This window comes from Triticum dicoccoides, chromosome 6A, assembly GCF_002162155.2.
Source record: "Triticum dicoccoides isolate Atlit2015 ecotype Zavitan chromosome 6A, WEW_v2.0, whole genome shotgun sequence".
NCBI classification, from domain to species: domain Eukaryota; kingdom Viridiplantae; phylum Streptophyta; class Magnoliopsida; order Poales; family Poaceae; genus Triticum; species Triticum dicoccoides.
The window spans coordinates 474,931,003-474,945,497 of NC_041390.1; positions in this window are offsets into that span (position 1 = coordinate 474,931,003).

The window sequence follows — 14,495 nt, forward strand, 5'->3', positions numbered from 1 at the left end:
TTCACAATGGCTAATCGGACGTTTTCCGGTAGAAGCCCCCTCAATGCAACCGGAAGCAGTTGCGTCATAATCACGTGGCAGTCATGAGACTTTAGGTTCTGAAACTTTTTCTCTGGCATATTTATTATTCCCTTTTTATTCGACGAGAAGCCAGTCGTGACCTTCATACTGACCAGGCATTCAAAGAAGATTTCTTTCTCTTCTTTCATAAGAGCGTAGCTGGCAGGACCTTTATACTACTTCGGAGGCATGCCGTCTTTTTCGTGCAAATGTTGAAGGTCCTCCCGTGCCTCAGGTGTATCTTTTGTCTTCCCATACATGCCCAAGAAGCCTAGCAGGTTCACGCAAAGGTTCTTCATCACGTGCATCATGTCGATTGAAGAGCGGACCTCTAGGTCTTTCCAGTAGGGTAGGTCCCAAAATATAGATTTCTTCTTCCACATGGGTGCGTGTCCCTCAGCGTCATTCGGAACAGCTAGTCCGCCGGGACCCTTTCCAAAGATTATGTGTAAATCATTGACCATAGCAAGTACGTGATCACCGGTACGCATGGCGGGCTTCTTCCGGTGATCTGCCTTGCCTTTGAAATGCTTGCCTTTCTTTCGACATTGATGGTTGGTCAGAAGAAATCGACGATGGCCCAGGTACACATTCTTCCTACATTTGTCCAGGTATATACTTTCAGTGTCATCTAAACAGTGCGTGCATGCGTGGTATCCTTTGTTTGTCTGTCCTGAAAGGTTACTGAGAGCGGGCCAATCGTTGATGGTCACAAACAACAACGCTTTTAGGTTAAATTCCTCCTATCTGTGCTCATCCCATGTACGTACACCGTTTCCATTCCACAGCTGTAAAAGTTCTTCAACTAATGGCCTTAGGTACACATCAATGTCATTGCCGGGTTGCTTAGGGCCTTGGATGAGAACTGGCATCATAATGAACTTCCGCTTCATGCACATCCAAGGAGGAAGGTTATACATACATAGAGTCACGGGCCAGGTGCTGTGATTGCTGCTCTGCTCCCCGAAAGGATTAATGCCATCCGCACTTAAAGCAAACCATACGTTCCTTGGGTCCTTTGCAAACTCATCCCTGTACTTTCTCTCGATTTTTCTCCATTGCGACCCGTCAGTGGGTGCTCTCAACTTCCCGTCTTTCTTCCGGTCCTCACTGTGCCATCGCATCAACTTGGTATGCTCTTCGTTTCTAAACAAACGTTTCAACCATGGTATTATAGGAGCATACCACATCACCTTCGCAGGAACCCTCTTCTTGGGGGGCTCGCCGTCAACATCACCAGGTTCATCTCGTCTGATCTTATACCGCAATGCACCACATACCGGGCATGCGTTCAGATCCTTGTATGCACCGCGGTAGAGGATGCAGTCATTAGGGCATGCATGCATCTTCTCCACCTCCAATCCTAGAGGGCATATGACCTTCTTTGCTGCGTATGTACTGTCGGGCAATTCCTTATCCTTTGGAAGCTTCTTCTTCAATATTTTCAGTAGCTTCTCAAATCCTTTGTCAGCCACAGCATTCTCTGCCTTCCACTGCAGCAATTCTAGTACGGTACCAAGCTTTCTGTTGCCATCTTCGCAATTGGGGTACAACCCTTTTTTGTGATCCTCTAACATGTGATCGAACTTCAGCTTCTCCTTTTGACTTTCGCATTGCGTCCTTGCATCGACAATGACCCGGCGGAGATCATCATCATCGAGCACATCGTCTGGTTCCTCTTGATCTTCAGCAGCTTCACCCGTTGCAGCATCATTGAGCACATCGTCTGGTTCCTCTTGATCTTCACCAGCTCCCCCATTGCAGCATCACCATATTCAGGGGGCACATAGTTGTCATCGTACTCTTCTTCTTCGCCGTCTTCCATCATAACCCCTATTTCTCCGTGCCTCGTCCAAACATTATAGTGTGGCATGAAACCCTTGTAAAGCAGGTGGGAGTGAAGGATTTTCCGGTTAGAGTAAGACCTTGTATTCCCACATTCAGTGCATGGACAACACATAAAACCATTCTGCTTGTTTGCCTCAGCCGCATCGAGAAACTCATGCACACCCTTAATGTACTCGGAGGTGTGTCTGTCACCGTACATCCATTGCCGGTTCATCTGCGTGCATTATATATAATTAAGTGTCCAAATTAATAGAAGTTCATCATCACATTAAAACCAAAGTACATACATAGTTCTCATCTAACAACATATAGCTCTCCAGAGCATCTAAACCATACATTGAAACTATGTAAAACATTTCAATGCGAAAAAATGTGATCATAATTGCAACCAAGGTAACAATTGATCCAACGGCATAATGATACCAAGCCTCGGTATGAATGGCATATTTTCTAATCTTTCTAATCTTCAAGCGCATTGCATCCATCTTGATCTTGTGATCCTCGACGACATCCGCAACATGCAACTCCAATATCATCTTCTCCTCCTCAATTTTTTTATTTTTTCCTTCAACAATTTTTTTTCTTCTTCAACTAAATTTAACCTCTCGACAATAGGGTCGGTTGGAATTTCCGATTCACATACATCCTACATAAATAAAATCTATGTCACGTTGGTCGGCATAATTTTCATAAACAATAAATGAACCAATAGTTATAAAGATAATATATATACCACATCCGAATCATAGACAGGACGAGGGCCAACGGGGGCGGATACCAAAACCATCGCACTATATAAGATGCAATAATAAAAGTAAGAAAATAATACAAGTATCTATGTAAACATACAAGTAAGAATATTTTTTCCTTTCAAAAAGAAGATAAGAACAAGAGGCTCACCACGGTGGTGTCGGCGATGAGCTCGGCGCGGGTGATCGACGGCGGTGAAGACGGGGACGGGGCGTGACGGACCGCTAAACCTAGACATATATTGAGGAAAATGGAGCTTGAAGGTCGAGCTTGGAGAGGAGAAAGCTTAAGTAGTGTGGCTTGGGCATTCCATCGAACACCTTGTGTGCATAGGAGGTGAGCTAGAGCACCACCAAGCCCTCTCCCCCTCGGCCAGAAAAAAACAGAACAGTGTGCTCTGCTCTTACGCGAGGGGGTATATATAGGCACCTCATTAGTCCCGGTTGGTGGCATGAACTGAGACTAAAGGGGAGCCTTTGGTCCCGGTTCAAGCCACCAACCGGGACCAATGGTGGTGGGCCAGGAGCGAGGCCATTGGTCCCGGTTCGTCCCACCAACCGGGACCAAAAGGTCCAGACGAACCGGGAGCAATGGCCCATGTGGCCCGGCCGGCCCCCTGGGCTCACGAACCGGGTCCAATGCCCCCATGGGTCCCGGTTCTAGACTGAACCGAGACTAATGGGCTGACCTGGCCTGGACCGTTGCCCCCGTTTCTACTAGTGATGGTGTGCCTGCCATCCTGCAATATAGGCCGTCCGGTTTATATCTGACGGATAGGAAAGAAACTATGGCAATTTTGCAAAAAGGTACCCACACACCTCTCCAGATTTGCAAATAAGGCCTTCCCACGTTCATCCTTTTCTCTCACAAGATAAACAAGTCATACAAATGCATCTTGATGTTACATGCAATGCACTAGCATCTTGCTAGTAAGAATAAAAACAAACGACACAAAAATATTTGGACGGTGGTTCGAAGTCATGACAGCGGGCACAACGGACAAGATGGCCTTGTATTGGTATGCTGAGCCATCTGTTTTAACACACAGGAGCTGCTGTGGTGATTATACACACACGCACGCATGCACATGAACTGCATCAACGCAACACTCACACAAACACATGCACCCATGCACGCACGCAACACTCACACGTACACACACAGCCACGCACACATGCAACACTCACACGCACACACGCAACACTCACACGCACACACGCACGCATGCATGCACACACCAGTACACCACACGACCAACACACACTCTCACGCTCAAGTGCTCAACCTACACGTGAATGCGCACACATCAGGCCCTGACAGACACATACACAACCAGGTGATTCCCGCGCACGGGTTGGAGCCTTGTCGCGCCCGCGTAAATTTGTGTTTATCTGACCTTTTGCCTATGCAAACTGACAGGTGGGACCCACAATGAACATGGTCAATTTAACTAGTCAACATGGCGCCACGCAGACTATTTGGCCGGTCAACAGAGTGCAATCCGATGCTGAGCTGTGAGCAAGTGACCATATAATCACCGCAAAACGTATATAGTGACCGTAATCAGCTTATTTTGAAGTTCGGTGACCATATTACGCTTTTCTCTTTGTAGGCCCTCCAAAACTACATCTCTACACGTTCTCGCATGTTACATCTAACAACTATGCAATACAGCACTACTACTACACTCTAACACAATAAATCATATGTGTTTTTAGTTTTACAAGATATCATATTGTTACTTATAATTATTCAGTTTGCATACATTAAAGTTGCCTTTGAAATGTATGGCCAGTATCATCTACCGCGCGGGAAAATCCCGCCCTTTACTGTTTAATCGGGTTTGTATCGATGGTTTGTGCGAAACAGCAAAACTATACTAGTACTATACAGTACAAGTGACAGTTCACTGGGCTGTCGTGTCGTCTACTCCTCCGTCGTAAGAGGTGGAGCGCTCGCTTTCATAAATCTTCTAGTCCCTTTCGCCGACATGTGGGACATCAAGCTACTGGGTCCACATGCCATACCGGAATATAGTGCAGAGCAGCCGGGGTGAAGCACCCCAGTCATGGCGCCGGTGTAGTAATGAGCAATGAGGCGTCAAATCACAAAGCTGCACCTTTCCCGCAGTTAAGTTGGAGGGACGAAGCAACCATCATTTCACTCATTGCTGAATCCGCTTCTCCCTCATCTTCTTCAACTTAACCATGTGTTGCTTCTACAGTTGTTCTGCCTCATGTGGGACGTGGATCGACTTGGTAAAGCACTGACACGTGGGACCGCATGTTAGCAAACCGCCAGGACAACGTCCTCCGAAAATAAGATGCCTAATCCTAGACTTACAAAGGGCTACGTAGCTGATACGTATACTTTCCATCTAATCTATATATGCCCCCCTGATTTTCATGTGGGGTGGGCCTAATCCTCTCCTTTAATCCAATCAAATAGTCCCACATCACATCAGTTCGTAACTTTACGCAAACCATTACGTGGATGTAGCATTGCTCAAATAAGAAACCTCCCCCACCATTTGTGCGGCAAAATCACCTCCTTTTTACTAATCTCGATTCTATAATTTTTTAGATCAATATAATTGAGATTTGTATAGATAGTACACAGGAGCAAAACCAAGTGGTACGGTTAAGGGCATCCACAATGTGTAGCCAAATGTGAAAATAGCCTTTGGCATCGTGGGAACCATTGTGGACGGTGTTGCCAAAGCAAAAAAGATGGAGCCGAAGCTCCGTGATTGATTGATTGAAGGAATAGAAACATGCAACGTCTCTCCTCTTTCTCCCATGTTTGGACGCATGTAGTACTATAGTATAGAGCACAGAGTCTACTCCCCTGTCCCTTCTATCACAAATCACAAAGCAGTGAGGCGTCAAATCACAAAAGCACGGACGAAGCAACCATCATTTCACTCTTCGCTGACTCCGCTTCTCCATCGTCTTCTTCGAGAAGCCATCTCACTGCATTAGTTACTCCTGGTAGTACTAGTAAAGGACTTCCTGGATGCAAATGGTGTTCTCCGTCGAACGCACTTCGCCAAACCACCACAAAAAAATATCGTCGACGTCACCGCAATGGGGATGGAAGTCAAATATAGTTACTACCTCCATTTTTTTTGTACACAAGGCCAATATATCAAAATTACAATTTGGAAAGGGCCACTAACACTAATCGAGGCAAAATTGATGGGGTTAGCAACCAAGGACATTAATATCCCCTGCATGCATGCGGAAGTGAGAAGGTTGGTTTGCATGGCGTTGCATTAATCAAGCGATGAGGAGTGAGATGGTTAGCTCTTTGGTCTTTGGAGAAGAAAATACGCATTAATTGACACGTGAAACGAGGATTTGTATCGATTAAATCCCGCGAAGGAAAACCCATCCTTTCTTTTTTAACACTAGTACTCCTAGTACCTACTAAAAAGAAACGGAGGGAGTACGTACTTATCCTGTTTGGGTCTACGCCTTGCATTGCCAAACTCCGCCACACATTTTTGCCAAGCTTGCCTAAAGTTTTCAAAATGAGAAGGAGGTACACTTGCACACGGCTATTGAGGTCCCACCGCACCCTCACACGGTCGCTCCTGCATGCCGCGGTCGCACCGCACCCTCACACAGTCGCTCCTGCATGCTGCAAACCCAACCAAGGGAACGCACCCGCACTGACACGTGCTATCGCATGTGAACACACCAAACTCAGCTATCCTATCGCTGACACATAATTTTCGTTCATAGAGTATGTTTATCCAACCACATGTTGGGGAGTATCCGTACGGCCCGTGCGGTGGTTTGTTGGGGAAGAAGAAGATGTGAGGAAGAAGGAAAGAAGGGTTAGGAGACGTAGGATATTCATCCAACCACCTGAAATGGTAGACTGACCCAAGTCAGGCGACTTGCATAACAAATATATGTTTTTACACAGCAAAAGATCCATGAAAACAACAACATAAGGAAAAACTATCACTGCTCGCGGAAAGAGACAACCTCGTCGTCTTTGGCTGCCGGCGCGAACCAGCCGTCGCTGCCAACGTGTGTCTCCGCACCGTGGTTGTCATCGGCCTCCAGCTACTCATTCAAGTGGAGCGTGCGGGCGCTCTGCATGGATGAGAGCACATCCTGGATCAAGTCGAGGACGTGCGGTTTCGCCTGCAAGAGGGCCTCGATGGCAGCGGCATCCGCGCGCTCTGCGTCGAGTCGAGCCTCCGCCGCCCGGTTCAAGTCCAGGACGTCTGGTTCCACCTGCAGGAGGGCGTCGATGAGAGCGGCATCCGCGCGCTCTATGTCGAGTCGAGCCTCTGCTGCCCGGTTCAAGTCCAGGACGTCTGGTTCCGTCTACAGGAGGGCCTTGATGGCAGCGGCATCCGCACGCTCTGCCTCAAGTTGAGCCTCCGCCGCCCGGTTCACATCCACGACATCCAGTTCCGCCTGCAGGAGAGCCTCGATGGCAGCGGCATGCGCGCGCTCCACGTCGAGTTGAGCCTCTGCCTCCCGGTCCTCCTTTAGTATCGCCATGTTGAACCACTGGTCTACCTGCACCATGCGGGACTCGGACGCCGGCACGAAGTCGACGTCCATCGTCTCATACCCATCGGGGGCCTTCTGCGCTGCAACCTCCGCCATGAACATTGGATCGGCTTCCTCCTCCTCGTAGCTTGGCTCCCGAGAACTCGGGGATTGGCCCGCCGCAAAGTGAGCTTGGGAACGGAGGTCTGTGGCGCTGACCGCCACCGCGATTTTTGCACGGCGCTCTGGCGTCAGCATCTTGTAGTAAGTGCTCTTGCGGCGCACCATGGCTTTCCGACAAACTAGGGGACGCTTGATGCCGGCTAGGGGATCGAAAGGTGGGGGAATGGGCTGGAGATTTGGTGTGGTTTTAGGGCAGTGGCTGGCGTAGGCCGAGCAGCGAAGGTTCTGGTGTGAATAGTGGTTCCGGTGACGACCGGTCAATCGGTTTTGACTGTACATCGCTCTTGTCGCGTTCGTGTTGCAGCCCGCCATGCTGGACCCTCCACGTCGCCCACCGAATGGAACGCGCTTCGTCTTGCGTTTTCGCTCGCTTGTGGGACCGCAGTTGAGAGCAAACCGATGTCCCTCCCCCTCCCCCGCCCGCGTCATTTATTATACCACCACTCCCTCTGTTTTATGCAGAGTAAATAAAAACAGAGGGAGTATTACTACGGATGAGGATCCCCTGACGTGGCCGAACCCATTGAGTAACTGACATGCGGGGCCTAGCAAGCATGGGGTCCTCCAGTAATTGACCAAAAGGGAGGGTAAGGCAGGGATACCTACGTCAGAGGATCCACTTCCACTATACTACTTTGACCAAATATTAGAGTAATAATATATGACATGCAACTTACACAAATGTTAGAGTAATAATATATGACATGCAACTTACGCAAAGCATACAAGGTCTAATGCGTTTTTCGAGGCTAACTTTGACCAAATGTTAGAGTAATAATATATGACATACAACTTACACAAAGCATACGGTCAAATTCGTATGTGAAAGGAGTTTCCAATGATATAATTTTCACATTACACATCTCATGTACTATTAATATTGTCAATAGTCAAATTGGAAACCATCTCGAGTACAAATCTAGGAGTACGTACGAATCTAACAATATTTATTGGGCGTTGTTGAATGTTGATACCTTTTTTTATCAAAGTAGATATACTTTGACTACACATAAAACTTATATGTAAACTACTCCCTCCTTCCATCTGTATAGGGCCTAATGCGTTTTCGAGGCTAACTTTGACCAAAAGGTAGAGCAATAATATATGACATGCAACTTAAATAAAGCATACCATCAAATTCATATGTGAAAGGAGCTTCAAATGATATAATTTTCGCATTATACATGTCATGTACTATTAATCTTGTCAATAGTCAAAGGCAGTCTTGAAAAATGCATTAGGCCCAATATAGATGGAAGGAGGGAGTAGAAAGGATAGGAGGGAGTATATTGTACATTCAAAAACGAAACGAACATTGAATACCCTTTATATATGATTTGCGGATGCTATGATCACCGGTTCAAAATTTTGAATCTGCCTTAGGTATCACGTGCCCCCACTCGTTCCCTCTCGATTTCATCTCGGGGTCTGGAGATCTATTGAAATAGGACTAGGGTGGGTACATGTGAATGATACTCGGCGGAATGTTCAAATGAGGAATGCGGGAGGATGGACTCGACTGGAGGGCGACATGATCGATGGAGAAGAGGGTTGGAGAGGAATGAGAAATAAGCAAACGCCACATGATTATATTTGAACGGCTCAAATAAACAATGTGGGGCACACCCGTCGGGATGATGTAGCGCAGACTAGTCCAATGGAGGAGCTGGCCCACGACCTCCTCGCCATCGACAACCGTTCATGTGGGTCGTTGGGGCCAACAACGGGGCGCAGCTCCAGCACCGCCTCTGGACACGGCGACCGCGGTGAGCGACACGCTCATATCATTGCTAGACACAGTCGGTTTCAGTTTGCCGAGGGTGGCATTAGTGCTGTGGCACGACCAACGGGATGTTTGGTTTGTGCCCAAGGTTGCCCCATCAAAGCATTGGGTAGCCAAAATTTTGGTTGAGGTATTGGTTGCCCATGATTTGGCCGACATTGGCAAGAAAAATGAACTTGAGTTGGCTAGAGTTCATTGGCATGCCAAAGAAATGGCAACCATCCAAACAAAGACCAATCTTTGGGTCATGACCAAAATTTTGGTTGAGGTATTAGTTGCATGATTTGGCCGACATTGGCAAGAAAAATGAACTAGAGTTGGCTAGAGTTCATTGGCATGCCAAAAAATGGCAACCATCCAAACAAAGACCAATCTTTTGGTCATGACCAAAATTTTGGCAAGGTGCACTTTGGCCACAATCCAAACACACCCCAACACCCGGCTCGTCGAGGATGCACGAGGCGCCGCGACGCGTCCGCGGAGTGGTGTAGCGCGGCCAACTGCATCGTCTGGACCTGAGACCATGCCGGGTCGTCTTGCTTTTTCAATGACATGCGGGGATCGCATGTGAGCAAAGGGCATCTCCAACGTTGCCACGACCGCATCAGACTACCCTGGCACACCAAAACCCTCGTCCCTCATGCCGTCGCGCGGTGCGTTCCCAGCTGGCGCCAGCTGCCCGCATTCATGCCGTCCATTCGTGTGTCGTCATTAAGAGGCTCGGTGCCCGAGGAACAACTCCGACGACTTAATGACGCACCCGGACGCTTGGCCTCACCAGAATGCGCTACTTAAAGCGGCAACGCCCAGCTAACCTCCACACCATAGCACATCGTCCTCCTACCTGGAACCACATCCGCCATGACCGCAAGCGCGAACGCTCTACGGGAGAGCTTGTCTTCGGGGATGGAGCTCGAGGTCGCCACCCTCGCTGAAGTCGCCGCACAAGCAGTGGCCATGCTGGCGGCCGACGACGGGAGCACCGGTAGCCATGCATCCTACTTGCCGCCGTCCAACGCCCGGCACCGCCGAGGTCGGGGACTCCTCCGAGGATGAGTAGGGCATGGGAGGCGGCAGGGCATGGTGTGCCAACTGGCCGGTCCGTCTCCCGTGTTCTACTTTTCCTCGCCGGAGACCGCACCTTCACTTCACGGGTCTTGAACCCCGCCGCCGTACATGGAGATCACAGATGGAGGACGTCGGTCGCCGCCCTAGAATAGGTTTAGGGTCGGGTTTCTTTTATTTTTTTGTCCTATAAAAGTTCGAAATGTAATGAAAATATGCCGTGTTTGCATTAATCTCGGCCGGTGTATATGAACTTTCACAATAATATACATATTGTAGGAGTACTAGCAAGACGCCCGTGCGTTGCACGGAAGATCAAGATCTTGTGGGAGAAAAGGATGAACGAGGGAAAGCCTTATCTGCAAATGTGGAGAGGAGTGCGGGTAAATTGTCATAGTTTCCTTCCTATCCGTTAGATATAGATCGGACGGCCTATATTGAAGGATCGGACACATCTTTCTACATCTACGGGAACCTATGAAAGAGTTAACGTAAATTGCTCTCTCTCCTCCCCCGATTTTCATGGTGGTGGGCCCCTCCCTCCCCCCAATCTAGAATCAACAGCTCACATGTTTCACATTACGTTAATTACGTAACTAGGATTACGTAGGTGTAGCATTACTCGTCCTAAAAAACCCAACTAAGCCAACCTCCCAGCATATCGCGCGGGAAAAGACCCGGCCACGCCGTTTTGGTCGGGATTACCGGATTACTAGTAGTAGTATCGACGGATCGCACGAAGCAACAGAATTTTTTTTGTGGGGGCGAAGCACCTAGTTTAAAACGAAAAAATGCGGTACACTCACAGTACTCCTGTCGCAGTCGCATTGCACCCCACACATGTTCGGTCCTGCACACGGCTCACGCAAACGGAACGCGCTTCGGCTTGCCTCTTCACTGACACGTGGGACTGCACTTGGAGAAACCAACCATGTGCCAAACTCCCCCCGCCCACCGCGCGAAAATCCTCCCCCACCACACCCAAAAATTCCCCCCAAATTCGATTCAACCGCCCTTCGGCCAACTAGCCAATAATATTCCCCAAACCCCCCTCCCCCCTATCCCCCTCCACTCCATTCGCTCCGCCAAAGCTGCCCTCCCCACCGCGTCGATACGTCGGCGCCGCGGTTCGGCGATCCTCTCGCTCCCATAGTACGCTCTCGTAGACTGCCGTCCTCTAGCCGCACCACCACCTCTGGCTACGTTCTTGTGGAGGCGCACGACGGTCAGCGCCGCCACCGCTGGCGACATTCGTGTGGAGACGCACGGCGGTCAGCTTCTCCCACGGTATGCGCATTCTAGACTGAGGCCCCGTTCATGTCGGTGTAGCGCTGAATGTTAGCTGATAGACGCTATTAATCTCACTATTTGCCGAAGTGGTTTACTGTCAATATGCTCTACTTAAGAAGCTTCATTGCCCTGTTCTGCACTCAATTTGCTTAGCTGAGATGGCATGCCAAGGTCGATTAGTTGCTAAAATATCCTGCCATATATTTATTACGTAGATTGCCATGGTCTAGTAGCCAATCTGTTAGGTGAAATAGCTCTACATCGTTTTATACTCGATCTTTGTTGCTACGATGGCCTTCGATAGTTTGATGGCTGTGTGCTCGGCCTCATTGACTGCTGAAACAGCCTGCCATAATTTGGCACTCAAATCTGTTTGCTGAATTAGCTTTACATATATTTCGTTACTTAGATCTGCTCGTCCAAATATCTTGCCATAGCTTTAGTCATCGACCTAGGTATTTTTTTCTGGACTTCATAAAAAAGCATATATGTTTTTCCTGTAATATCTAGTAGAAGAACTAATTTGTATGTCTAACAGATGGACATGACTTGGATAACTTCTGCTTGAAGATTCTCCGCTGCATATGTCGAGGGGGTTGAAAACTTCATGAACTTTATCAGAGCTGGGTACGGTGGTACGAAATCAGATGTGCTCTGCCCGTGTAGCAGTTGTATGAATTCAGTTACAAGACCCCAGTCAACTGTGCAAAATCATCTACACTTGTATGGGATGTCGGTCACATATACTAGGTGGGTTCATCATGGTGAAGCTGTGAACGTCAATGTTATTGACTACGTGGAAGCAGCAGATCACCATCTTGATCTGCCTGATGCTTAGGTGGAAGAGGAGGAGGAGGTGGTGGTGGTGGAGCTATTGAGTTTGACCAACATTGAAACAATGCTACGAAATGCTCGTGCATTCCGTGAACTTTCACCTGCAGAAGAAAAACGGTGGGCCTGCATGTTGGAACAATGCAATGTTGCTGTCACCCCAGGAAATAGGCTGTTAGTATTCTCAGCTATGGTCACCTTTCTTCTGGTGAAGACATCTGAGCGGATGACCAACAAATCATTCGATGCGATGTTGGCTGCTTTCCACGAATCTTTCCCAGATGCGTCTAAGCTGCCACACACCTACAGTAAAATGAAGAATTTCCTTCATGCAGTTGGAATTGGATATGATATGATCCATGTTTGTAAGAATAATTTTGTTCTGTTCAGGAAGGATTATGCCAACTTAAGCGAATGCCCGAAATGCAAATCATCAAGATGGAAAGATGGCGATGCTGTGAAGAGGATTCCTCATAATGTTCTGAGACATTTTCCAATTACACCAAGATTGCAGAGGTTGTTTCATGATGCTGAAACAAGAGAGGATGTACTGTGGCATTCTAGGAACAAGGAGTACAGAGATCAGAATGTAATAAGCCATCCATCTCATGGTAGTGAGTGGAAAAGCTTCAATGATAAACACAAAGAGTTTGCTGCTGACCTGAGAAACATTAGACTTGGCTTAGCTTTAGATGGATTTAACCCATTTGGCCACCAGAGCGCCACATATAGCATGTGGCCAGTGCTTGTTATCCCTTACAACATGCCTCCAAATGTCTGCACCAAAGAATCAAACTACATGATGGCCTTGCTCATCCCAGGTCCAAAAAGTCCTGGAAAGGATTTTGATTTGTTCATGGAGCCTCTTATGGAGGAACTTCAACAGCTATGGAAGGGTGTTCTCACTCGAGACCTATATAGCAGCCCACCAGCTGATTTCTTTCTGCGTGCTGTTATAATTTGGTGCATCCATGATTATCCGGCTTTGGGCACTATGTCAGGGCGAACGCCACATGGTTATAATGCATGTGTTCACTGTGACTGGAATCCGCTGTCATACGCAATACTTAGCAAGATCTATTACATTGGACACCGCCGTTCCCTTGCCAAGGACAAGCCGCTTCCTAGAAAATACCGAAGACATGTGTTCAATGCAAAGCATGAAAACCGTGATGCGCCAAAGAGGCTCACCACCGATGATTTACAAGTGGAATTAGAGAAGGTCAGGCATATTACACCAGGAAACCATCCTGATAATGGTAGCGGGAAAAGGAAGCGTGGCAGGGCAGAAGAGAGATTATTGCTTACCCGTAGGTCCACTTTGTAAAGATTTGGATCTGCAGCATAATCTTGATGTGATGCACATCGAGAAAAATATATGTGACAGCATTATCGGCACACTTCTTAATATTGAAGGCAAGACGAAAGATACCTTAAAATCTAGGATTGATTTGACACACCTGGGTATCAGACATGATTTGCAGGTGCAAGATGAAGGTAAACCACGGGATATGGCACTAGCTGTGTACGTCTTGGACAAGGTAAAAAGAAAAGAATTCTGCGAGGTCCTGTCATGTGTGAGATTCCCACATGGATTTGCTTCCAACCCTGAAAGGAGAGTCAGTGCAGATGGAAACAAGGTACAAGGGTTGAAAACTCATGACTGCCACGTCCTACTTCAAAGGGTTTTACTTGTTATCCTTAGAGGATTAGGCCGCCCTGACTTATACAGAGCAGTTGCAGAGTTGGGACAATTCTTCAGGGAACTCTGCAGTAGGAATATCAGGATAGATGCTTTGGAGCGTCTTAGAGACAAGATACCAACTATCCTATGCGACCTTGAGAAGATATATCCTCCAGCCTTCTTTGATGTGATGGTGCATTTGGCTGTTCATCTACCTGATGAGGCACTACTTAGAGGTCCAGTACAGTATGGCTGGATGTACCCTATTGAAAGGCGGCTAGGCACTTTCAAGGGCTATGTTAGGAACAAAGCTAGACCCGAGGGTTCCATTGTAGAGGCCTACATTGCTACAGAAGCGTTGACATTCTGCTCAAAATACATTGAAACAGTTGATCAGCTTAGCAAAGAGGTGGGTGAAGACAATCCCGAGCTTAATGTTTTCGATTATTCTGTTCGAGTTACAGGGAAGAGTCGACAAGAGGAAAAA